General features: G+C 37.0%; 1 protein-coding gene and 1 long non-coding RNA gene across 9 annotated transcripts in view; one reads left to right on the top strand and one right to left on the bottom strand.

Annotated features, from left to right (window-relative positions):
• Positions 1–27,400, top strand: part of KCNIP4 (potassium voltage-gated channel interacting protein 4) — a 385,279-nt gene that overhangs the window by 266,927 nt on the left and 90,952 nt on the right. The window contains exon 1 of one of the 7 annotated variants that reach the window (XM_053941139.1): positions 4,271–4,285. The exons of the other annotated variants lie outside the window; for them this stretch is intronic. The gene's annotated coding sequence lies outside the window, so the exon portion shown is untranslated. Of the gene's footprint in view, positions 1–4,270; positions 4,286–27,400 lie in introns of those variants that run through there. 7 annotated transcript variants of the gene reach the window in all.
• Positions 391–27,400, bottom strand: part of LOC128787170 (uncharacterized) — a 53,234-nt gene continuing 26,224 nt past the window's right edge. Inside the window, exons 3-5 of one of the 2 annotated variants that reach the window (XR_008430594.1) lie at positions 21,444–21,535; positions 13,465–13,567; positions 391–811 (exon numbers count right to left, since the gene is read on the bottom strand). This is a non-coding gene — a long non-coding RNA (uncharacterized LOC128787170). Of the gene's footprint in view, positions 812–13,464; positions 13,568–21,438; positions 21,536–27,400 lie in introns of both variants that reach the window. The other variant, XR_008430593.1, reaches the window with a different exon arrangement.

Genomic DNA, 27,400 nt, shown 5'->3' on the forward strand with positions numbered 1-27,400 from the left:
CTCTTACAAGAGATGTCAATGAGCTTGCTAATGATAATAAATTTTCTTTTAGGTATTTTGGTTTTGGGTTTTTTTTTGTGAAATTGCAGTTATACAATGTGGTATTTTGATGGTTGTCTAACTTAATTGAAACTGCAGAGGGGAAAAAAATAACAAGCTCAGTGATAACTCTAATCCAAGAGACCTGGGCACATACAGATTAGTCTATGCAAAACTCAACTTCTAAACCTTGCATATGGGCTTTATATGTCACCTTAGACAAGGAGACTGGATGCATGTGGATAAGCATACACACACACATACATTTTTTGTTTTTATGTTTTTAATGACATGCAGAATGTTCATGGATCTCATTTTTAGATCTATAATGCTACCCATTAGATGCTTTATAGTTTCAGTTGGAGATGAGAGGCAGTTCAGTTGAGATCCGGAATTAATTCTGTTTCAGGCTAAAGGTACATCTGCCCAGCTGCACTGTGTATGCTGTGGAATCTCCTGCATCCCACAGATGTTTAAACTCGAGGGCTGGCAGTAAAGTGGTTTGTTGGTGCAGCCCAAATTGTCAGACTTGATAGACCAAAAGAAGAAAGAGGAACAAAAACATGGTGCTGGTCTAGTGAATATGTCACTGAAATGGAAAGAAGAGCCCTGGGTCTTGCATATTCCAGATTACCTGTTTCTAAGGAGTCCTCATTAATTAGATTGAACTGACAGGTAAAAAAGATAAAGAGGAGAAGAAAACATCCTGGACTTCCTTCCTCAGACCTTGCTTGGGTAGGCCAGAGCTGAGATAGATGTTCTGACTCCAGATCTGTTGAGGACAAAGAAGAAATACTTGTTCATTTAGTAGCTCCTGGACTGGATTCAAAATGAAGTGACAAATAAGCCTTCAAACCCATTAATTCTGATTTTCATAGTGATTTTTGCTTTTTTCTCTCTCTTCTTTTTTTTTTCCTTTTTATAAATGGATTTGTTAATTAATAATTTGACTTATATCAGCCAGCTTCATAAAGATTGTTGAAAAGCCTTTGGAGAGTAGTAATTGTCAATGTATGATTTCTTATAACAATAAAGACAGTGGGAAAGCAAAGCATACTTCTTGTTTTCTGAATAAATTTCAATAGGATTATATTTGTCATGCTTCTGTGAACAGTAGCTGTTGTTAACTGTAGCTGTTAGTTGCTACATAGATTAATACACTATGCTGTTTATCCTATATAGGTTCACAAAGTAGAAAACTCAAAGCAGGGTTTGCTTAAATATTACATCTAAGTGCTTACATTCTGACTTCTGACTCTATAGAAAAGTGTTATCCTATATTATCTTTAAAGGTTACCATAAATGCTGTGTTAAAATTTTACTGACCATAATTTATAAATGGAAAGTCTGTGTAAAATTCCTACAAGTATTGTTTACTTGAAAGGCCAGATTCTTAAATTTTAACAGCTATTGTAGTATTGAAAAAGCTCATCTCAGAGTACAGAAAGAATCTTTCTAATAATGGTCATTATTCTGGATACTACATTTATAGCAGATTTGGTGGTGGTGTTTGTTCACATCCTCAAAGACGAAACAAGCCAGATCATCCCATGAAGTAAGCACAAAGCATTTTGAAGCGCAATTTTGCATCTAAACTAATATTTTCTTAAATCATTAGCTAGCACATTTTTCTAATAAGCTTGTTTCCATTTTTGAAGTTACTTGACTCAGAAAGAAAAGTCTCAATAGGACTCAAGTCTTTCAAGGAATTATCATTGTTTATGAGTTAATAAAAAATATTTAGCATAGCTCAAGGCTAATATTAAAAAGATCTCTGTGCATTCAGACAAGGAACTCTGAAAATTGAAAAATCCATTTTAACTACTGTGTGATAAAATGGGAAGTAGTAAGTGGGTTGCAGCCAACAACCCCTATGCTTTTAACAGCTTCTTGCTGTTAAATGAAACAGCAAGAACTAAACTAACTAAATCAGTTTCCTCAAAACCCAATAACAGACATGCGCAAAATAGAGGAGTGAAGGGTGACTTGGGAAGTGCAGTGGATGAAGATGTATGTGCAGTTACGATTGCTTGTGAACAGAATGGAGAGGTTTTGTTGAAAGGGGATACAACACAATGGGTCACAAATCCTGCTCAACTTTAAAGAAACGATTCTAACTTATCTAGGATAGACTGATAGAGTAAGACATTCTAAGTTTTAGGTCTTTCAGTCTTGGATTAGGAATTAAGGACTGGGGAAAACCTTGGGCAAATAGATAACTTTCTATCAGTGTGTGCTTCTTCAGTGCTTTCAGTAAAAATAGATGAGCAGCTATTTCACTCTGATGTTGGATTTTCAAAATTTTCAGCCCTAAGGCATCATCTTGGACTTACTGGTGTATTTGTGTGATGTGGCATCCAAGTTTATATTCTAAGTGACCTATTAATGAACTCCCGATTGCTGAACCATTAAATATGTACTCTATCATTTAAAGTAAAGGTTTCTTTTTTATGTTTCTCTGTCTAGCGGTAGCTTCTTTCAAGACTCTACTTAGCTTGTACTTTGTTAAGGACCTTGATACTTTGGTAAGCTGTTTTCCATAGGCAAGCCATGTCTGCTATTTCATCTGCTGCAACAGGAACAGTTACAGATCAACAGCCAGAAATTATAACTTTTCTTCCAATTATGCATTTTAGAATATATGCTGTTTATCCTATATAGGGTCACAAAGTAGAAAACTCAGAGCAGGGTTTGCTTAAATATTACATCTAAGATAAGTGCTTATATTCTGACTTCTGACTCTATAGGAAAGTGTTATCCTAGCTTATCTTTAAAGGTTACCATAAATGCTGTGTTAAAATTTTCTGACCATAATTTATAATTTTCTCTCAGTGGAAATATATTCATCTCCTAACACAGTCATTGTTCTTCATGTGCCTTTTATTGACTGTAGCAAGGCTCTTAGCAACATGTTATGAGACACAGTCAGCAGGCTCTGCTTGGAGGTTTGCTGGTATGCCTTGGCAGAATGCTAATTTATTTAGCTGGGCTCTATGTCTAAATGCCACACATAGGCTGTGTGTTTCTCTTACTTGGAAAATGTAGAATTTGCATTGGGCAGATGGTAAATTGGCAACCTGGTGCTCCTATATACAGGACTTGAGGGCAGAAGTGGTTTCTCCTTCACATAGCTCATTAATTTGTGGGAGATGAAAGTACTGTGCTGGGGAAAAGTGACTTCTAAAAAAAAAATGGGCAGAAGAGTTCAGATGGGTTGGATTGCACTTCATTCCCTGAACTGCTCTAGGGATAACTGTGTTGTACCTTACAGCTAAGCTGCTTGAAAAAAAAGTATTTGCTGGTGTCAGTAAGTGATAGAAAATGAAGGGCATAAACCTATAAATACCAAGCAAAGGAGATTATTTTCTGCTTTGGTAAACCATTACTATTTAAAAATAGCAATATGCTCTGAATGTGGTTAGTTGCCTGCCCTGCTATTATACAGCTGTAACATAAACCATCCAAGAAACAAAACCTCAAACTCAAATAACTGTTAAAAAAAAAAAAAAAAAAAAGCTAAAAATAAAACGCAGAAGTTCTTTCAATAAAGTTTTCGACCATAGTGGGAAAAATAACTGCAAAAAAATAAGGAGTTCTTTTAAAACTGTCTTTTATGTCTTGGTCTTTTGTTTTTGTTAGTAACTGAGGCTTTTTCCATCAATGAAATACTGTGTATTCTGGTTTTGATGTTATTCCAAAACATAGATCAATAAGATCTTCTGAGGATTACTGAGGCTCCATCTGTTCTTGCCATGAACAGGAAATTCTACACATGATAGTGAGCAGATGTATCCTGCCTATTACACTCATGCTCAAAACCACAGGAATATTGGATTGAAAAGGCAAAAACATTTCAGTTCCAAACAGCTTTCTTCGGTCTTTGCCAGACTCTGACAGACCTCTCAAAATCATTTTACATTTCCCTAAGAATGTGTTGGGTAATTCTCTATTCTGTTTGCTTGGGGAAGGAGGGCATGGGGATAGGGGGTGTGTTTTGTGGGTTTTTTTTTCTTGAAATTAGCACTGTTCACAGCCCAGGTGGAAGGCAGTTTCATATCCAGTCCAGAAAAACATATAATATTTAAACAAGTTAGTGCCTATGAATTTGTGCTCACACTACCTTTTTTCTGGCCTAATAAATTCTGAGGGACATTGTGTACCTTGTTTTTGTTGGTTTTGGGTGCCTTATGTGCAGAAAGGAAGATGAACAGCAAGCAGGCATCCTAAAAATTTGCATGTCAGTATGGTAGGTGCCCTGAAGGTGGTCCTTGCTTTGCCTGAAATACTGGGTGGGTTTGAAAGGAGGTCTCTCCCCCTGAAATGACTGGTAAATTGCACCAGTAGAGGCAGAAGAGAGAAATACACCATCCTAGTTTCAGAAAAGTAGTACCATGATCTCTGTAAGAATGGGTGATTTTGTATAAGTCAACAAGCACTATTAGGTACTTAAATTACAGGTATTCTGGTTGTTTTGTTGGTTTTTTTGGTTTTTTTTTTTTTTTTTTGGTTGGTTTTTTTTTTTTAGCTTTTTTGTGGTGGTTTTTTTTTTTTAGTTTTACATTTAATACTCAAACTGGGGTGAACTTGACTGAAGTGCATGCTGGCATGACAAGTGTAGCTGCTAGTACAGAGTGACTGAGGTGAAGGATGAGAGAGGCTTTGAAGGATTGGTGCTCCTGCCCTGTTATATCTGAGGCTGTGACTGTTGGGCATGTGGCCTGTTTTGTACAAGGATCAGAGCCTGTGACAGCTCATTTTGATTTATGACATGCTGCTTATGGGGATAGAGGTTGAGAGGTGAATTCAAAGTGGCAGAAGTGTAATGAATGTACTTGGACAGCAAGGGAGATGGAGAACTCTCTTCTGGAAGCTAGCACAGCAAAACAGAAAGCAGGAGTGAGATGTGATCAAGAGAGAAAAAAAAATGTGTCTAAGGTAAGTGATTAAGTTGGTACAAATAACAGGTTAAACTCTCCATGAGGGCTTATGCTGGGAAGTGGTGAAGTTTCAAGACAGTTTTCTAAAAAAGGCAGGAAAAAAAAATCTGAAATTTTTAAGATTTTTAAGGAGGAGTTTCTTCAATTCATTAAAAAGATTGTTGAGCATGTGGTGAAAATGAACAATGCTTACTTTGGTGCCACATTTCTCTGAAAGTTGAAGTAAAAAATTTTGTAACTAGCTTTTAATCTTTTGATGCTGGGGGTTTTAACAGTATAAAAGCTGTTTTATGCTGTTCTATTCTATTCTAATCATCCCTGGTGGAGAATCCTATTCTGATGATCTCTTCCTCTTTTTAACACTTTTCTCTTAGAAAAAATGCTTTGCCAAATATTTGGAAGTTTCCCATTTAGTTTTATAACTCACCTATATCAAGTATGTCCTTCTCTTTTCTCTGGTTTTCTGAAGCAAAGAGGATATATAGTAATACTGAATGATTTTATTTTACATAAAGTTGGTCTTTAGTAGTTGTCTGCCTATGTAAAAATGTAATAATGAAATAAAAAGAAAGAAAATTCTGGCTCAGAGAGCTGAACTATTTTTTTTTTGTTTAAGTCACACTGTTAACTTGGAAAAATATTGATTTGACAATGATGAAAAGAAAGAATTACACCACAGGAAAAGTTGGCAGCCATCATTCTAATGCTGCTGCATGCTGCTTCCTTGAGGCTGTGGGAAGGAGTTTAAACAGTTTGATGGTGATACTTGCAGATTAAAAATCTGTAGCTAGATCATATTCAGTACCTTCACTGCTGCTCCTGCGGCCCACTTGTGATAGTGTGGGACTACCTAGGCTGCTGTTATGGCTCTAAACTTGTTTTCTCTGAACACTGATACAATAAAGCAATGATACTTGAAGAGCTGTATTCAATCAAATTCCTAATTTTAATAAACTTCATGCTAGGCATGATGATTTAATAAATTTTATCTGTCATAAAAGAAAAAAGAAATCTGATGCTTAGGACATATTAGTTTGCAAAAATAAATCACTATTCTGATAGTTTGCAAGCCTCAAGTTCAAAGTTATATAAGACTAGTAACAGCTTTCAGTCTATAGGCATGTCTCTTCCTGATCCAAGACAACACTAAAGGGGAAACTTAGCTTAAGCTAAAACAAATTGATAAAGAAATTTGAGACTTTTTGTCTGTTGAAAAACTAAGATTGTATTTGAATTATTTTTTCAATGTATTGTGAGGTTTCAGTCAGTTGAAACCAAGTTTTCCTGAATTACTGTTTCTTACTATTTAGTTACTCTACAGTTAATTAAGCACTTGAGATAAATGAGAAAGCTTTCCTTTTTCAAGATTGTAAATGCTAAATGTTTCCTGCCATTATGGGGAAGCTCAATTTTTTTTTTTTTTTTTTTTTTTTTTTTTTTTTTTTGTTGTTGTTGTTGTTGTTGTTGTAATAGTGTTAGGAATGGGATTTTGCAAATAATAAACACATGCTATAGCTTCTGTGGATGTAACTGAAAGCATACTAGAATAGGTTCTGAAACAATGATTGCAAAATATTAGTCTTATGTCCTTTGGATAATTTTTGGAGTAAAAATAAAGGCTATTTTTAATTGGCAATATAAGAAGACAAGGAAGTGGGGAATGCAGTTATTTGATACTGCTATTTAAAAACACTTCAGCTAATGCAACGTGATATGAATTTTTATATGTTTGTATTTGTCTGATGACTTTTGCCATTTTATTCTTAGCTCAAAATTTGGATCAATTGCATTAAGACTTTGCAATGTTTAAATGTTAAAATGGTTTTTGGATTGTTTCACTTTTTAGTCTTAATTGCAGTCTTGCATCTTACATCTTGAAGTCTTAAGGGAGAAAAGCTAGTCTACACTCTATTTAAATGTCCCATTATATGGGTAATGCTCACATGTAAATGGCCTTTGGGGATCTGTAGATTTGATTCTTTTGTGGTATTATTTATAGTTTCTGAAACTATGACCAGCTGAGCCACTTAGAAAAGTAAATCCTACTTTTTTACTGGAGTCTGTACTCCATGCTCTGTTTCACTATGTGTTCGCTGGAAAGACAAAAATGAGGAAAAGACTGAGGCACAATCTTCTCTTGACTAACACTCTGAAAATCAATGAATCTAAATAATCAATAAAAGGAGTTGACTTTATTCAGTTAATCAGTGTTACAGAATCTGTGCCCATTTTTCTTATTCATGTAATATTCGCAGTGGACTAAGAATTAACAGAGCAGAACAACACAACTAGAATATTTGGAGTGTATTTCTTGCCCAAACAGACAATCTTGTTGGAAACCCCTGTGCATTCTAAAAGCCAGCTTGGCTATTTCTCTGAAGGTGTTTCTGGAGGAATGTAACATAGAACGAGTTACCATGCTCTGTACTCTTTTTCCTTAGCAATAGCCAAACCAGGTGCTTCTGCATCACTTGTTAGAAATGTGCGTGTAACCGCACACATCCTGCAGTTAATAGATAAGCACTGCAGTGTTAAGCAGGCTTTATGGAAATAATGTGAAAATTTGTAGGGAAAAAAGTGGAACAGAAAGCTACCGGTCCATGACATCACATTCAACATATTGTTCCTGAGATTCTGAGAAGAGTCAATAAACTAAAAGCAAAAGCAGACAGAAAAAAATGCTGTCAGAGAAGATTGATGTGTTAAAAATTCATAGACAAAGACTCCTTTGGTACTTCAGAGGAAGGACTAAGCTTGGGAAAATAACAAAGGAAGAAATAAACTCATTTTTAAATTTTCTTTTTCTTAAACTAGAGCAGTGACAAGAAGGGGCTATGAGTCACCAACAGAACCTCTAACGGTAGTGAATAGGAGAGATTTTTTTCCACATTGGATGGCAAACAAAGTTTAAAACAAGTTAGAACCAGAAAATTATTTTAGGTAATATGTCTTTAACAAGTAAAAATTATATTCTTTGCTATACTTTTAATTTTCTAACATAAATTTAATAGTTTTTTATCAACTACAGCTGATTTGTGGGAGTGGCAGTTAGTGTCATCTTTACATGAATTGATAAGAACTTCTTTGCTTTTGTGATTAGCTTTAAAATTTTGGATTAAATATAATTAGCTAGCATCTTTTGTAGCATTTCCAAATAGATCAATATCTTGTCTCATTAATACGTGCTTTTGATTTGGTCTGTTTTGATCATGATTCTTTTTAATATTTGAGGGTTTCAGTCACATACTTAATTTACTCAGCAGAAAATTACTTCATTGTACTACTCTGTGGAATGGAAATTATTCTGTTCATGTATCTTGAAAAGAAGTACTTTAAGTATAATGAAACATTAGGTCCCACTACTCTTTTATACTCCTGTAATCTAGCTGATCTCTAAAGATTGTTGTAAAACATGTCAATAAGAGAGTTCTAATTTTTAAAAAAGAGTGATTGTGAATTTCTTTGAAAATTAGAAGGTTTTTTCCTAACAAAAATCTTGGACTAGGACCTATCTTATTATGTAGACTGCAGAAAAGCACAGCTTTTAATGGATCTTAGAAACTTTAGAAGGCTGCACTTTCTACTGAAGTACTTTGTCATATTATTCAGATAAACCCATGATCCTGCAGCTCTTCAGGCAGTAATGCATCCCTGTGACACTGTCCAAGTTGCAGTTAAACTTCTAACAATGCAGCCAGGCACAGAATTCAGCAGCTCTTTCTGCTCCTTTCTGCTCTTTCTGCTCCTTTCTGTCTGTAGTTAACTGTATCTGAAAGTGTGCTTGCACTTGAAATATTGTGTCAAGGAAATCACAGTTTGGTGGAGAGTGAGCTGGATAAACAAAAAGCCTATTTGGATCACTAGGCTTAGTGGATAATGGGTTGTGTTCTTCCTGGAGGCTGATGACAAGAGGAGTCAAAAATCTCTCCTGAAGCCTGTCCTGTTTCACAGTTCTATCAATAACCTGCAAAGACATGTGCTCCCAACAGGATTGCAGGTGATGCCAAAACTGGGAGAGCCACTCTCCAGAGAGACCTACACAGGTTGGAGGAATGGGCCAGTGTCATGGAATGCAATAAAGAAAAATGTCAAATCCTGCACTTCGGAAGGAATATGTGGAACAGCTCTGTTGGGGGCAGCTCTGCTGGAGAGCATCTGGGGGTCCTGGTATACAGCAAGCTGAGTGTGCTCACTGGTTCATTACTGTCTTGAGTAAGTCTGGGCTGGGAGCATTCACAGGAAGGGTCACAGCCATTAAGTAGACTGAGGAACTGTTACCTTCACTACGCTGTATCTAGAGTGCTGCATCCAGTGTTGGGTCCTCTAATACAAGGTACTGATAAACAGGAGTGAGCTCAGTGGAGACCCCTAAACTGGTGGGGAACTGGTGTATTTCTTAATATTTTCACAACATGCAAACTTCTAATAGAATCTAGACTCATTTTGCTAGTACAAAGTAGAAACATATTTCCATTCTTCACAACAGCCAACATAATTTATAGTGTCTTGTTTCATAAGAATGAATTTTGAAAGTTCTGTTTAAACTTAATTATGTTCATACTCTTAATGTGAGAGAGGATTCTGCTTTTCACTGGGTAAAATGAATTCCATCATTAATTAATTCTTTTGTATTCATTTAGAAGAGGATTTTGTGTGCGGTTGTAGGAAAATAGCAAAACATACTTGCTCTTTTCAAGTTTGGCTGTTAATTTAGCAACCAGCACTTTTTGAGATCAATGGCACTGGATGCTGCCCTTAATTCTGTAGCAGAAGCTGACCTCCAACATCCAACCATTACCAGCACCCCTTGGTGTCACCTGTGCTCTCTGCTGGTGTTTCTTCTGGGTGATCAGGGCTGCTCATAACAGCCCCACTGTCTTCATACCACCCTTGGCATTAGGAAAGCTTTTGTAGCCTAAGAGCTGGTGTGGACAGAGACTGTTCAGAAACTGTATTTAATAACCCTTCCTCCCTCCTTGGGCAATGTAAGATGTGTTTTGAAGCGTGTCAGCATGCATTCCTGCAAGCTGAGTGTATGCAAGCTGTTAGTGTGCTTTGGTTTGACTGAGTGCAGGTTCAAGAGCCGTGTTTGACAGCAGGAATAGGCAGAAGCAGCTTTGCTTGATCAAGAGAGCAGGAAGAGTGGTCTGTGGGTGGTAGAGAATACCAATGAACTGCAGAGAGGAGAGAATGGTGTTATATCACAGGCATCTATTCATAATGAGGTGGATTTGATATGGAGTGTTTTGGGGTTTCCTTGGGAAATTGACTTTGTTCAAAGTGAGCTAGCATCTCCTGGGGGTGTTAATGAATTTACAAGTGTAAATTTCTATGGTCTAAAATACCAGTATAAAGAGATTTGATGTAGGATTAATGCTCCAAAATCTCACCCCTGTATTGTAACAGCAAGAAACTCTATGTGTGCTTTTAAGCCTCCATTTTCCTTAAATGTTTTCAGGGCATGTAACCTCATATCTCATACTTCTTACAGAAAAATAAAGCTGGTCTGTGACTGTAGGAAGTGTTGCTTCTTAACTACTTTCCATTAATGGACTAAATCTTTCATTCTTCATCATTCTCTGGTTTTGCAAAAGTGAGCTGATGGGCTTGCCAGAAAGTGCTCACTTTTTTCTTTCTTTTTTTTTTTTTTTCCCCCTAAAAAATAAGTGGGGTGGGAGGAAGCAGTTTTGGCAGTATGAAATGGAAGTTCAAATAAGCATCAGGGATTGAAAGGGATGAGCTGCTTTCATAAAGGTGGTAAGCCAGGAGCTGATTCTGTAGCATGTGACAGAACTCTGCAGGATGCTGGGTTTCACACCCATAACTGTGCAAAAGGCCTTAGTGGCTGACAGGAGTGGCCTCAGGTGGTGATGCTCCTGTCCTGCTGTGGCTCCTGCAGTGGCACCTTCAAAGGGAACTGATAAGTTTCAACAAGGAAAACAGGCAAACAGTGGGAAATTTGTAAGGTCAAAGGACAGATGGCAGGTTTGAAAACTTCTTTTAGTTCATATTCCAGCAGAAGCTAGATATGTAGCAAAAACAGCCATTGCCTTGAGAAAATTAAGTCATGATGCACTCCATTAAAGTAACTCAAACTACAACTATTTTATTTATGAATGAGTATTGAACACGTAGGAGTATAATGCACTTTCACTAAATGTATTGTACATTTTGATCGATAGATATTTTGTCTTGGCTTTTCAGCAGGATTTCCCCTCTATATCATGGTGAAAGAAAAACAATGTAGAAATAAAAGCAATGCACATAGTGTATTATCATGATTTTCAGCTAGACTGTTTGACTACTGTGATACCCAGTTAAAGGAAATTTTATTGACTGACTTTTTCCATCCTCTATGAAGACAAAGATACTCCTGGTGCCTTATACATTATTGGAGTCACTCAAAGCAGCTGCCAATTACTTGAAGTCGTGGAAACAATCCTTTAACTTTTGCTTGTGTCTGTATAGCTCTTTCAAGGTGCATGGCTTCTTCCTGCCAGAAAGTCCCCAGATTTACTCTTTATAATTATTTTACTAATAAATAGGGTTAATTGGATCCTGACTGGCTTTTTTTTTATCAGAGTAAGTATCAGAAGGAGAGTTATGAAGTATACTTTGATACCTTGCTTATCATTGGGCTTCACTGATGAGACAGTCTAGGGTTTTGACATGGATTTATGAGTCTCCTGGTATGTCATAAAGATCAAGAGAGATTTGTGGTCTTCATTAACACCTTGTCATGCTGAAGGTTAGGTGTTTCTTTTACATCAGTAAGAAGATCCTATTGCAGCCACTAAAGCTGTCTCCTTTTTTTTCTCATACTATCAAGTCAGTTGTGATAATAACACATCGTTGTGATTTCTTAAAATTATTCCTACTCTTGTGTCAGGCTCATATGCTATGCTTTTCCTTTGAGGCAAGTTAGTTTATATGGGCAATAAAATTCAAAGGTACTAATATGTTCAGATTTATCTGCAACTTTCAGTATCATTATTCATGATATTTTTAAGTTTCTTTCTTTTGCTTATTGAAGTACTAGTAAACAATATAAACTTTTTAGATACTGCTTTTTCCTCTGAGAAACTTCGTCACAGTTCCCACACCAACCAGTGCTGCAGATCCCTATTCACAAGCTATGGTACTCTACCTGCAGCTCTTTTCAACAGCAAATTTTCTTTTCACCTTCCCTCAGCAAAATGCTGATATGAAATTTAATGCATCTCCTCTCAGAGAACATTGAGAGGGTGCTACTGGATTGCAAGAATAAATTTAACAGCATTTCAGTAATGTTTTCTTTGAAAAAAGTTCATCTTTTTGTTTAAATAAGAATTGCTGTTTCAAATCGCTACACTTCTGAGTAATATTAACCAAAGATACACCATTAGAAAACATTGTAATTGAATTGATTACTGAAGGAACTCATAACCCAGAATAGAGATGTGTGCACATGTTTTTCTCTTGTTCCAGTGGGAAAAAAATAGTTTCCATGTTTTTACAGAGCTGACAGTCCTCTCTACCAACTCTGTCTGTATATCGTAAATCTTGTATTTCTTGCTAAAATGTCAACACATCTATTATAGATGTTCTCTGGTCAGTCAGGTAATTTCTATTTATAAGTTTCTTTTAAAAGTATATGAATTATGCAATTTACTGGGAGGAAACTATTCTTATCTCATATGAGAATTTGAATTTAAGATGAATACCATAGTGGGCATAGCAAAAGTTCAGGGTGAACATAAAGTTTCATTAGGAAATAGGCCTCATAAATTATGTAGTTGATGAATAAGGATAGTTTATTTTTTATTAGAATATTAATAAGTAATTAACAGTAACAGCCAAAAGATCGTTTAAGAGACAGCTGAAACATTTCAGCATTGTCATTTGAATCATTAATAACACATTAACATCATATTAATTAATTTAGATGTTATTATGGTTACAATTTATTTCAGGTTAGTTGATATCTGGAGATATAAATTAGATTACAAATTCATAGTATTTAAATTAATTAGACACTAAGCTTTCATTAATAATCAAAAACTAATTCATACAGCCCATATAAGCATGTGTTTTCTTAAGCTATGTGTAGATGGCACAATCTTTAACTGCAGTAGGTGAAAACATAATTCAATTGAAGCAATAGCAAAGTTATTTCTGATGCCTACTGATGTCCAGGAATTCATACACTTTGAAGATTTTCTTTGAGATATTCAGAAAAATAAAATAGGGAAATAAATGCTCCCAGAGTTGGATTGCTCACACTTTTTACACTTTAAATCAGAATAACTTTTTGGTCTTCTCTGTCATGTCTCATTTATCATCCTAAACATATCTTAGTGCTGTCTCCAATTTTGAGGCAATTGAGCAGAGAAGTCATGAGGTTTAAAATGACATGGTCATGAAGAGAACAGTGGAACGGGCTCTGAGCAAAAAGCAGTGTTTGAAAGCTTTGATTTTTCTAGAGAATGACAGGTCAAACATAACATACCTGCTTTCAAGAGGGCACCAATAGCAATGATCCTGCCTCTCTGCCACTGTTACCCAGCATGAAACTTAGCAGAACAAGGATGATCCACACAGGCAGGATATGTCTGAAACAGGAATAAAAAAGAGTTATGAATGTTCACATGTCAGCTTACAGCAAGATACCAGTCAACTCTTGTAAGAAGTGAATTATAAAATGCAGCTAAACAGCAGAAAAAACCTTTCAAATAGAATTTATTAATTACTGTGATGTTTTTATTGATAAAATATATTACATGTTCTCAGGGATATTTCATTCATTGGCAATTGGTTTTGATATAAAGATGCAGTGGGAATGTATAGAAGTAATGCATAATTTAAAATATATTTATTTTTCTTAAGATGATTTTTCCTACTGCATAAGACAGTGAAATAAAGAAATGTATGATTATTTATGAAAATCGTTAGTATAATGCAGCAGCAGAAAAGAATGCATTTGTTTAAGTGTGGATATGCTGCTGCTAAAACAGCTGGGGTTACTGCTCTTCAGTTATGTTAGTAATAAGAATATAGAGAAATGGAAAAGAGTATTTGAAGCTTTGCACAGTCCCAGGTCGGTTCAGTATTTGTAAAGTGAGTGGTCAGGGCAGGTTTTCTCTTCACAACACCATGATCAAGTTTCTGTTCTACATTTGTTTAGTTAAATGCCTCATAAAATTTAAGGCATTTTGGCAATATACTTGCTGGAATGGAAGAAAGAGTGTATGAAAGAAAGCCACTAAGCCATTATAGAAAATAATCTTTCCTACTATATTGACCATGCTGCATTCTGTACTTAAATAACCGTACTAGAAAAAGAAATAATAGCCTAATAAAACATGCCAGGATGCATCCTAAATGTGCTAGGAGATTGGATATTAATGACTAAAAATTCTAGCTGATTGGACAATTGTCTTTTGAATGAGCTTTTGTGTATATCAGCAGCTGTGCCCAGACGTCTGCAAGACTGTTCTTGGTTGGAAGTTGAAGGCCTTGCATTAGTATAAAGTTGGATCAAACTCTACTTAGTTGAAGTAAAAGGCAGAGAGTATATCAATATTAACAAATATTGATATAAAAAATAGCCTGGTAAATTTAAGCTTTCTTTTTTATTTTTTTCTTCTAGGAGGGCCAGTAAGAAATCAGTGACCCACCAAAATTGTACTTGATGGGAGGGTGAAATTGCCCAAGTCCAGATACCACTCATTTCCCACTGCTTCTGTTAAGGGAGAAAAGCAGTTCCCATCCCCAGTGGAATAGTAAATGCTCTGGGGAAAGTGACAAATCTCAAGGAGAAGAGCTTGTATTTTTCTTTTTTTACTTTTTGCATTTTCCAATGGTCTTCAGTCAGCTATTACTGACTGCCTGGTTCACTCTGCCCATGTATTAGCAATACAAGCTGGTATTTCCTAATCTGTATTTAATGCTTGAAACAGTATAGCATCAAAGGATCCTCATTGTGATGTTCTGTATGCAAGAATAAGACAAAAAAGCAGTTATTCTTTTTCCTGTTATCTTTGTGATTAGTAGCAGAAATACCATTGTCAGAACTGGTATTCAGCGCAACAGCTTGCTACATATAGACCTAGTTTCCTTATTAGCAGGTGGCTAATAAGGTACCAAACAAAACTTCTTTGCTGTTGCAGTACTTACCTAGCAGAGTATATGAACTGGAAAGAACATAATTAGCCTTGACACAATGGCATAATACTGTGCCACAACTGCACTGCAGCTATCTTAGCAGAGATTAACATGTACAGAATAAGATGTAAAACCACACCTGAGTTTTGCTTACTTTGCTTTATTAATCTGAAACAAGCTAGATTAGAATAAGGCCTCAGCATCTTTTTTAACTTCATTAAAGCTGTTTCACCTTCCAAGTAAAGAGAAACCTTACTTTCTTCTACTAGTTCTATTTGAAGTATTTTAAACTTAGTGCTGCAGTCTTCACTGTGCAAAGCTATGAACACCAACCAAGGCAGTGACAAAGAATGGCTGAGAAACCAGATTTTGTCTGTCTTTTTAGCCAGATTGATTCTTCTTTGTTGCTAAGACACCTTAAGGAAAAAAACAACTTTATAAGAAGTCCCCTATAACTTTATAACTCTCCATTATAGGAGGGTCGATACTCCACACTGGCAAGTGGTACTTTCTGGAGTCAAAGTTAATTCAGAAGAATAGCAATAGCACATCACTGGAAGAGGATAGTGCAGTGCTTGTAAGTTTAGGGTTCGCTGCAGTGCTAGTAAACATTGCTGACTCAATATTGGATTTATGTATGCTCCAATAGGTACATGCAGATTTAAGCAGACTAAGTATTACATTTGGGGGATTTGTAGGCTAATTGTCTAGAGACAAAACTTAGTAACTCTGGTAACTAAGAAGAAAGGACTTCTATTTTAATTTAAGTTCTTTTACGTAGAGAGTTTCATCAACTGTCCATCACTGCAGCTACTGATAAATGAGGAAAGGACTATTGAAAAGGGTAGGATGTACAAAATGTACAGAATTGGAAACCAAACTGTTTTTAACTATTAGCATAAAAAGACTTTAACTGGGGGGGATTGTGATCTGCAAACAGATAAAAAAAAGAGTGGTGGTAGAAGGAAGAAAGAGCAAACACAATGAAGGTATCTGTGCCATTAAATTTAGAATCATTGGTATTTGCTATTCAGTTGCAACTTGGGGGGCAATATAAAGAGATTTAACAGATGTAGGTAGTAACTTTTATAGAGTCCTGGATGCACAGCTAGAATGATTATAGCTGTATGGAAACAGCTGTTTTTAGTTCTGAAGGAAAAGCAAATAGCAGATAAAAGATGGCAGACTGATGAAAGTGGTGTAATATTTTATAGACCTAAGTTCTCAAGCTATTGCAGTGCAATAGCAATATAAATCTTCTTTGGTATTTATTCTGCAGTTGACCAGCATTCCAAAAATGAAAAGTGTGTTTATTGGCTTCTGTCTGTTATAGTATGTACAAACAGACTGCTGGTTGTGTCAAGTATTTACCTTATAAGCATAGTTGTTTAATAGGGCTTAGATCTCCTTTCTCAAACATTTGTGACATATTTGTTTCTATTTTAAAGGTTATTATGAAGTAGAAGATATTTACATGTACTCTATGTGTAAACTTTTTTGTAGAAGATGTATTTTTTTTTAATTACAATGTAGCCTTGAATGAGAGCATGAGTACCTGTGTCTGTGTAAATGTAACTGCTGAGAGAAAGAGTGTAATTTCTTCCAGATCTTAAACATCCTCATGAGCAGTCACAGTTTCTCAAGCAGTTCTCCTTCCCCAGTTACCTGGCCTTGAGCACCAGCACCAGTTCCTGTCTGGGGAAGACACTTGACAAATGTGCATAGAGAAATGTGCAACTATGTCTGGGACCACGTGTCTCATTTAAATCTATTTTTTCTTTACAAAACAGCTTTTGCTGTAAAATGCTACAGATAGCCCAAAAGCATTAGACATTAATGTGTGGTGGTACCTGCCTTTTCTTTCTTTGCTTCAGGAAAGCTGTATTGCAGAGATCATTGAACAAATCAAGACTGTGGATAGAGATGCAGCTGGGGTCTGGCAGCTGAATCTAATACTCTTGAGCATGTCCATGACTCTTTTCCTCTTCCAGAAGTGGGATAAAATTTTCTGTCCTATCAAATTTTGTCTGAGAATTTCTACTCACTCTTACTGCTCGTCAGCACAAGGCATATTCTGAAATATACTGATTTAACCACTAGGAAGTTTAGAAATGAAGAAGTGAGCTGAACACCATTCCTTCATGCCTAGAGTATGTTAATTTTGTTTTCACTGGAGATTGACAGTTGCAGAGAGGCTGAGGTTGTGACTGTTCCTTTACTTCTGTGTTTTGCTTTTTTCAAGTGGTCTTTTGCTGCTATATGTCCCTGAAGAATATAAAACTAACTTAGTTTTTGTCATCCCATACCTCATTCAGAGATACCCTGTTTAAATAGTACCTTGGAGAAAAAAAGACAGTATCTTGAATGAAGGATTTTTTTTGAGGAAAATCTTGAGAAATATGTTTTATTAAAACTTAATTGTCCATAGAGCATATCTTCCAATACAATCTATTGTATAGTGGAATTTGGGATGGGGAGAAATTACTGTATTTATTAAAATTGTTTAACTATTTTAACTTCTTTTTCTCCAGCTACAATAAAAAAATGTATAGTTCTTGATACCAGTGAGAAACTTCTTTGGGGATCAGTAATTCCCTCACTCTGCTAAAAGAGAAACTCAATTCAACAAATAAGGCAGCAAGTGTTGCTTAACCTTTATTGCAGTTGCATTCCCTTTCCCCCAAACAATTAAAAGTGAAAGAAAACAATCTTCTGGCAGTCAGGGAGCCAGACAGCCAGAGCATTCTGTTGGTTTGTGACTCAGAGCAGTTACCTCATGTATCTGTTTTGGTGAGTTAGATGGTGTAATTCACTAGATTTGAATTCACCAAGGGAATTTACCAATTGGCTGAACACCTGTCATGGTTTGACAAGGAAGTGAATTTTCTCAGGAAGTTGGTAGTCAAATCAGTCAGTGGTCGGGGTTGGATATTGGCATTTGGACTGACCACTGAAGGCATGGACACACCTCTGAGAACAGAGGGGGTTAAAAGCAAGAACTCCCAGGGGAACTCTCTCTTTGGTTCGGGTATTGGAGAGTGCAGACTCTCCCCTGCCCAGCCTCAGGCTGGGTGGGGAAGTGGAAGCCATGTGGCCTGAGGTAGGCCAGGGGCTGAAGGACTGGAACTGGGCAGGCCCCCTGAGGACAGCCAGGGGCTGGAAGGGTGGAGAGAAACAGATTCCTTTGTTCCCCACCCCCCTCCCCCCCTCCTCCGCCAGAGAGAAAGAGACAGAGAGCCTGACAGCACCTGGAATTTGCTGGCAGAGGAGAAGGAGAAGGGGAGGGGGAAAGTGCCCAGCCATGGGAGTTGGAGTTCTGGGCAGAGATTTCAGCTGTCCGGGGAGTCCGAGACTTTTAACCCTTTCCTGGGAAATGAAGGCTTTGTAAAATATTACTACTCGATTTGAAGTAGAAGAGAGACAGTCTGGGATCTGAGATGTTAGAAGGAGGAATTATTTTTGGGTGGGAGGAGATGATGGAGTGGCTTTTGGCTGGACTTTTCTTATTAGCCATAGACTGGACCAAATTCTCCTGCAACAGAGACTGCATTTTTAGGAGGATGCAATGGTGAGCAAAGAGATCTGCTTCAGCGACTACCAGCACAGGAATTGAGTGAACAAAGAAGAGTTGAGGAGGGTGTGATGATACCCTCTGTCTTAAGGAAGAAGATGATCTCTGTTCTTGGGACCCTTGGCCCCAGGGGAGGGAGAAAATGGGGGGGACTGTAGTCCCAAAATGACAAACTGAACTGTTGTTTCTTTTGGTCCTTGGCAAAGCATCCTTAAAGGAGCCCTATGAGCAGTCTGTCCATGTATGGTGGTGAGAGCACTGTGACATGGAATGGAGAGTGTCACACTGGCAGATTTTCTCCAGGCGGTGCCATGTGTGACATGGAAACACAGAAGGGTGGCAGTTGTGTTTCCTGGGGGGGGTCTGTGGTACAGGAGAGACTCCTTTCTCCCTTGATGGACTGAGTATTGATTATCTGAAGGGTAGCAACTTGATCAGGAATCCCGGGTGGTGTCTCACTGTGGTTTGTTGGAAATTGGGTGGGGGGAGGAGGAGTGTTTTGGAGGGTCTTCATCCTGGATTTAGTGTGTGTGTCTTTTATAGTAGTAGTTTAATAAAGTTTTTTCCCTTTGTTATTAAGCTTGGGCCTGCTCTGCTCTGTTCCTGATCGCATCTCACAGCATTTATTTGGGAAGGTGCATTTTCATGGGGGCGCTGGCATTACGCCAGCGTCAAACCATGACAACACCATATAACATTAACTTATTCCTTCAGCTGGGATCCAGATCAGAAAATCAAAGGAATATCTTTCAGAGGTACTAGTTCAGTAAGCATGTCCTGTATACTTATGTTAAGAAGTGTAAATCAGACTTAATCATAAACCACGTTAAACACGCAGAGTTGGACTGGACTGTGTTTTTTGCTGCTGCATGTGAGCTCAGGGGCTGTGTATCTCACTGAGTCCCACACAGTAGGAAACGCTGCTGCTGCTTGGCTTCTGCGTCTCTTTGCACACATCTGGTGCGACAGCAAGTTTTGGCTACTTCTGGTAATATCTTTGTGCTGATTATGTCACTTAAAACCCACCCAGGATTCATTTGCAACTTTCTTGGTCTTTGACCATTAGAGTCTGGCTTTTGTTCTGAGCCTGCATGTCATTGCCAGTCTTGGTTGTAGCATTGCTACAACCATGAGATCAGTACTCAGAAGTGAAATGAGCACTGCTTGCAAGGTATTTTGAGGACAAAAGCTCTGATTTTTGTTTGTTTAGGGTTTTTTTGTTCATTTGTATTTTGTCTAATTTAAGATTATCCTTGAAAGCACACACAGTATCAGATAAGCACCAAAGCAAGCACAGAAGTGACAACATGCTAGGGACAGGGCAGCAAACTCTCAGACCCATTCAAGCAGCTTCAGAGCAGCCTAATTATTCTCAGTGTGCTTCAGTGAAAGACAGCATGTGTCACTGTCCTATTAGCAAAGGATAAGTTTGAAAATGTACATTACCCAAAACAAACACCAGTTGCAGTGAGGGAATGGGCTGAGGTCTGGGCACACTCCTAGGGGTACCTCAACTGAAATTCCAGCTTCTGAAAGTGAAGGGATGCCCAAGTTTATTTGCTTTTGAGGGATAAACAAGAGATAATGTTTTTAAACAATTCATATTATTTTCATGAGGAGAGGTTTTTAATGAAATGCTAAGGCTATGGTTGGCCTGTCATTATAGAATGTTGTTCATCACTAATTGAATACCTAAAAACTAGTTACTAATTTTTTTCTATATAACTATTTTGCCTAATTAGAATGAGTTCAGAAAAGAGCAATGTATTTAGAAGCTAGGGAAATTACTTCTAAGGAGATTAAAAGAATTAAAATTCATAGCCTGGTGCGCAGATGATTACTGGGGGGGAATGATTCCTGAAGTATTAATGACAGTAAAAATACTCTTCATATTAAAAATGACAGAGAATGGATTAGAAATCCAGCCAGTTCCAAATCATGTTTGTTTATCAGGAGGAAGACATAAAGGCATCTCGTTTATGGTATTTGGATATCGCCATGTGCATGTCAAGAAGCATGTGGAAATGAATTTCTCATTGACCCACAAATTTGCTGAACACAGTGGAATATCGGCCTACCTAAGCTATAATCATGGATTGTATATTAGGTGTGGTAACCCTGCAAAGCTACTAAAGAGAAATTTGGTCCCTGCAACAGCATAACACAATCAAAAGTGGTGTCTGAAGTTTTGTTGAAGGTTCAAGATTGTGTGTTTCTGTATTTTGTTGCTTTCCTCATTTCAGTATCTACAGGAGCCTCATGATGCTGTGCTTAGTTGGGCATTATAATGTTTCCTCAGGGAATATCTGCAATCTTCCTTTAACTTACTTAAGTGATAAGTCATTGTAAGCTCATTGCTCCTTTCAGGGTTTGGTTTTATCCTAAAGCTGCTTTCCAGTTTGCCAGAACAGCAAAATTGCTGTAGCAGAAAAATTTCCATTGTATTCTATGGCTCCTCAAATATCATTGTAGGTTCTTGCATTGGAATAGGGCTGTGAGCCACTGTGTTCTTGTTAATAGATCTCTTGGGATTTGTTAGAGTGAAACAAAACTGAATAGATATATATATATATTTGTATTTATAAATAAATGTATGTAGGGTTTCTTTTAGAACAATTTGGCTGCAAAGGAAAGCAGCTATGTAGCCATTTTGGTTATAGTAGTAATAGTAATATAAAATCTTAAAAATGAAGTTTAAGAAAATATAGAAGCAAAAAGAAAGAAAGGATAAGAGTAGACAGATATTACCATACATGGATCTGTGACTGAGATTTGATTGTTGCAATTTTGGTGTCTGTTGGTTGAAGTGATGGTCCAAGTCTTGATCCACTGGGGATGGGGAAGCCTGCAAAACACAAATTTGAGTGGGTTAATGTACACTCAGTGTCAGGTGGGAATGTTTTGCACTGTGTGATGTAACACTGTGGATCACAGGGCACTTTGGGTGTCGCTGATGGTTTATGACACCTTCGAAGACAGGACAGCTTCCATGTCTGCATGGCTGAGCCAGCTATACCCCATCAGAAAGGATGAATACCCTCAGGTCTAAGTGTTAATGTCCTGGTACTTCCCTGGAAAGGAGTTTTCACTTCTGAGTCATTTGTGAAAGGGAGGACACCAACATGATAAAAAGCACTAACTTGCCTTGCAGGATCTTCTTCTCATTGACCTTTTCCCATGTCTGGCTCATAACCCAGCTGTTGCTAACAAAGGTCAGTTTGTCATGACCATCCTCCTGTGGGGGGTGTGCACCCCCTCTGCACCTAGACGGTTGCTTTCACATGGTCAGCAAAGCACTCTGCTCTTTTTGTAAAAGGTCATTAACCATTAATATTCCTGTCTCTCACAAGGTGATATGGTGATATAATTCTGAATATTGCATAATTTGGAATGGTAGCCACATGTTGCAGAGCTGTAGTCAAACCTGTGCATATTTCATCTCTAGTACAAATCTAACTATGTAGAGGTAAGGGACTAAATCAGGATTACAGCCATTTCTTTAATGTGCTACATACATGTAATAGCTCATCTTTACAGGACAAATACACTCATTTTTTTAACAAGTGCATCAAATGTAGAAATATGTCAGCCTCTTCAGCCTTAATTTATAATACTTTCTGGTTGCTATGGTGAAATACAGTGCTTCACCTTTGGAAAAGCCAAGGAGAGAAATAGAACATTTATTGTGCATGGGTTATTTTGTATCAGAGGAAGGTGCAATACAAAAACCAGCTGCACGATCGTAATGTTCTTGTGGTTGTGATTAGTAATACATTTTTTTCCCCTTTGGTTTAGTTGCTAACCATTCATTGAACCACAGAGAGCCAGAAACATTTGTTTTGAAACAGAGATGTTGCAGAGGATAGGCTGACAATTTTAAATTGATAACTGGGTTCAAGGCTTGGTGATGAATATTCCTATTTGTTACTAGAAGATCAGCTTTTATTACTGGCATACATCGTTCATTTATTTTCTCATTCATCACCACAGGAAACACCTTCCCTTTCTTTAGGAACTCATCTGAGGTCATCTAACTGCACAGCCCATAAATACATAGCTTTCTAGATGTATGGGCAAATGTGAGTGGATATAGTCATAATTTGGCTAACAGAAAGTGACTGAATAGGAAGCTGTGAATGCTGCTACTCTGTTCTATCATTTCTACCAGCTTGATCTGTTTGCCTCCCAGTAGGTTTTTTATTTACATGAATGAAGTGATTGATAATGGCATCCTCTTGCTTCAATGTATAATTACAAAAATACTAGTGAAAGAAGAAACTCAACAAGTCAGACATTACCATATTTGTTCCAAATGTGAAAAGACTGAAGAAGACAAAGGTTGTACAGGCAAAAAAATTGTGTTTTCTTATAAGCAAGAAAAGCATATCTCAGAGGAAGGTGGGTCTCTGTAGCTAAACAAAGTAGTTGGGTGTGATTGGCCCCTAGTAGTTCCATTATACTGCACTTCTCCTGCGTAGATCTGCATTTGTGCTTAGAAATTTGGTAGTGGTCATTCCCACTGCAGCAATTATGATTTAATATTAAAAAAAAACCCACGTCTGTAGGCTGAAGACACAGTTGCATAATTTAAAGGTAATTTCATTTGTCAAACAAGCCAGTGGGCTTTGCAATAAAACAAACCAGAATTTGATTACTGACTATTACTAAATGTAATTTAACCTCATTTAGGAAACATATAGCTGCTCTGTAATCCTTTGCTGAAGCTTAATAAATTAAAATGCTACTGTTGCTCCCATGGACATTCCATTTAATTTACAAACCCCTTGTACACTAAGTATTTAATACATATTTGTATAAAATGCTGTATCAATTAGATTTTTTGACAAATAAATCCACCTGTGTTATTTTATGACAGGAGCTGGCAATGGTTTTCTTGTGGGATTCCTTTCAGCTCCTGTTTTCAGATCAGTAATGGCAGCAGTCCTTTGATATAGATCAAAGCAAGAACAAAAGCTTAGAAGCAAGTGAGAGTCATAAGGTGAAAATGAAGAGCAGAAAAAAGAAATGAAATCCCATGCCATAGCCTAGAACCTTTATACAGCTATAACTACAATATTATATTAGTGTAATTTACTTCTGAGACCAAGCCTTTAGAAGCTTGGATATCATATTTTCTTCCTTGATTACAAACCAGTGAAATTTATCTTGCTTGTACAGATGTTGAATTTTTCCTTTCTCAGCCTCTATTCACTTACAGTCATTAACGATCTAGGGCACTTAGTGTAAATATTAAAGATGATATATGAAGCCTGACAAATTTAATCTTGCATGATTACACTCTACCTTTCTCTTCTAGCTAGCAAATGTTTCCCTGCAATTCTGTCTGGGTAAGTAATCTGCTAGTGCACTATTGGGCTCTTAAGCAGCTGCAGCACTGGTGAGATGAACAATGTGATTCCATACATTAGCTTCATTTTCCTAAACATTTTATGGAAGTTACATGATGTTCTGTGATTAGCTGTAGCAGCCTACAAAGGAGGTGTTACACTCAAAATTATTTTACCCTGAGACTAATTCTTGAAAAGATATGTGTAAATTAATTTCTTCTCCTGGTTCTTGAAATGCTTTGTAGTAGACATAGTTTTCTTCTGCAGATCAAAGATAGAAATTTTCTGTGTAGAAAACTGCAGTTTATTGCCTGTGAGTGAATTTCTCACTGGCTAACTAATAGGGGGATTAAGTACATTACCCACCAGATAACTTTCCTAATAAGCTCACATTTGGTATGAACAAGAAGCTGAAGATATGCCATTTATCTGACCTCTTTTGTAGGTGCCCTTTCTGTGTTTATTTGACTATTTCATTCTCTTCTGGCTGCCTCACATGTCCCTCTGGAAGAAGAGAGTACAGAAAGAAGGGCAGCTAATTAATACTTCCAAATTTTGTTTCTATTTCTAAGTCATCCACAGTTTCCCTTTTCAGATACGTTGGGGGAAAATATTGAATAGAGTCTAATGAGCTGTTACTCCCAGCCAATTAAGACAAACACACACACACACACACACACACACACATTAATTGTAACACTGTGCAGATTTTAACACCTAGGAAGGCAGTAAAATTCAAGTCAATTAATGAAGAGTAATACATCCTTGCCTTGAAAATGGTTCAGTTTTGGTCAGCCCCACTGTACATTAGACAATTGCAAATCCAGAATGTCTGCACAGAAATGAAAGTCATTCTCAATATAAAGAGAAAACTCTGAAAAGACTGATACTGTTTACAAGCAGATGTTAAAAAGAAAATACAGTGAAAAGACATTAAACACTTCAATGTATTAGGGATCAGGTAGGTTGTCTATAAGAGCCAAAAGAAATTTGAAAACATGAATTTATAATTTCCAGTAAAAATTTCTTCCAAACATTAAAAAAAAAGTTATTGAAGAAAATTAAGGAAATTAAAAGAAAATACATGTCATTTTACTGTGCTAATTACAATGAGGTGTAATCCAAAACCAGGTGCTGACTGGGATTAGTATAAAAGAAGTGTGAAAATACCAGATAATTTTGAAAGGACTAGGTAACCATATTAAGTTGTAGGGAAATTTTATATCCTTATATGCTAGTAATGGAATTCTTACTTAGGTATTATTTACATATTTCTATTATTTAAAATTGTTTTATCCCGTAGTTGTCCAATTCTTAGCATCCTGTTGTTATTATTAAGCATCTGCTACTTCTTTTGATGTGTTAAATTAGATGGAATTGTGTGTTTTTAAATGGTAGATTTTCTCTGTTCTTAGCCAACTTTGAAATGAATGAAATTTAATTTCCTATAGCTTAGCTTTACAAATAATATTTCTGAGTGTTTTTTTCTTAGGGAAAATTGATGGTATTCTACAAGGATACAGCAATCAGTTACAAAATACACTTAGTGCATAACACATTGTCTTATTTAAGGTGTCCTTTTTACATTATTTGCATTTCACACACAAATTATTCTATTTAAAATGGTTAGATTAACCAGTAATTAGTTGGGATTGTTTGTGGAAAAATTGTTTGGGACTCCAGAAGTGGATCATTCTTGTAGGTGCCACTAGTATAGACATAATCTACTGTGTCCAGCTCAAAACTCACTTGGGATCTGTGCTTCCAGGTAATGTATGTCTCCTACAGCACTTTAGCACAGGTCCCTCTTGAATATTTACTTAGGAGAGAAAAACTTGTAATTGTTTTTATGCAGGGGTCCTGAGTTCCAGCTGAAGCTCTCTGCTCAACCAGGCCAATTGTCTTCCCCTCAGTTCATCTTTTAGCACATAGGGAGCAGCCTGTTTCTGTGACTGTAATAATGTTTCGTTAGGGCACTTCCAGCCTCCCTGGACTCCTTTGCCCTCTAGGACTGCCTCCAACTGGATTTTCTCAACCTTATCAAGCCAGTGTCTGTCCAGAAGTCCAAGATGGCCTTTCTGCTGAGGTCCTTCCAGAGTTTTCTGAGAATTTCACAATTTCACAATTTTTGAAATTGTTTTATGAGAATTTCTATTTCACAATTGCCGTCCCTGAGATGGCCTACAAGCACCCCATTACTCAGCAGGTCCAGTGGGACATCTCCCCTCATCAGCTTCCTCACCAGCTGTGTCAGGAAGTTATCTGCCGCATGCCAGGAGCCGTCTAGACTGTCTGCTCACTGCTGTGTTGTATTTCCAGGAGACATCTGGCAAGTTAAGGTCCTCCATGAGAACAAGGGCTAGCAATTATGATACTTCTCCCAGCTTACAGAACATTTTGTGTGCCTCTTCGTCCTGATAAGGTGGTCTGTAGCAGACTCCCACCATGGTATCTGCCCTCCTGGCTTTTCCCCTGATTCTCATCCATAAACACTCCACCCTATTGTCACCGTAATTGCACTCTAGATAATCAAGACTCTCTCTAACATACAGGGCTACTCCACTGCATCTCCATCCTTGTCTGCCTCAAATATTAATGGAAAAGAATTTAAGGACAGTGGAAGATGCAATGTTTAGATGGGATAGCTTCATAACAAATTCTAGTACTTTTATTTTTCCCTCTGTGCAACCTAGTGAAGAATCACAAGGAAGTTTCTGCAAACTTAAATGTATTGCTCAATCACCACCAGAATGACTTGCAAAGTCAAAAATGAAAGCTGGATTTAGGGAAAGAGAACAAGCCAGAGCAGTGCTTGGATATTATAAGATGTTATCCCCTGGTTTCATTTGTTTTTTCAATTTTATGTAAAAAATGGTGTATTTTGTATCCAGGAAAGATATGTTATGTAAAAATTCTTTTTCTTTCAACAACTTTTAAAATTTGCTTGAACAGTCAATACAAGCACCACATAAGAATGTGTCAGACAAATATTTGTTTTCAAATTATTGAAAAAAAAGAAGTGTGTGAGAGAAATTGCAATGGAGTTTGAATTTAGAAGGATAAGCATGCAAAGAGTTGCTGTACATATAACAGCATGTTATTATCTCCTTATTCAAGATTGATTCAATTTTCAAATGTTTTGGGGCATAGAATTTTTTAATTGAACTTCTTCCAGAAGACTTCACATCTCTAAGTAATATTGATGTTTTAATCTGTTGCATGGCATATTGTAGGAAAGATTTCATGTATCACTTCCTTCTTTCTACATTGTTCTTATCCTTGCTGCTTTACTTTCTAGGGTTAAGGCTTGGAGACTTACAAATTCAGTGTATGGATGGTTCCCCTAACTTGGAGAACGATCA

This window comes from Vidua chalybeata, chromosome 4, assembly GCF_026979565.1.
Source record: "Vidua chalybeata isolate OUT-0048 chromosome 4, bVidCha1 merged haplotype, whole genome shotgun sequence".
Lineage (NCBI taxonomy): Eukaryota > Metazoa > Chordata > Aves > Passeriformes > Viduidae > Vidua > Vidua chalybeata.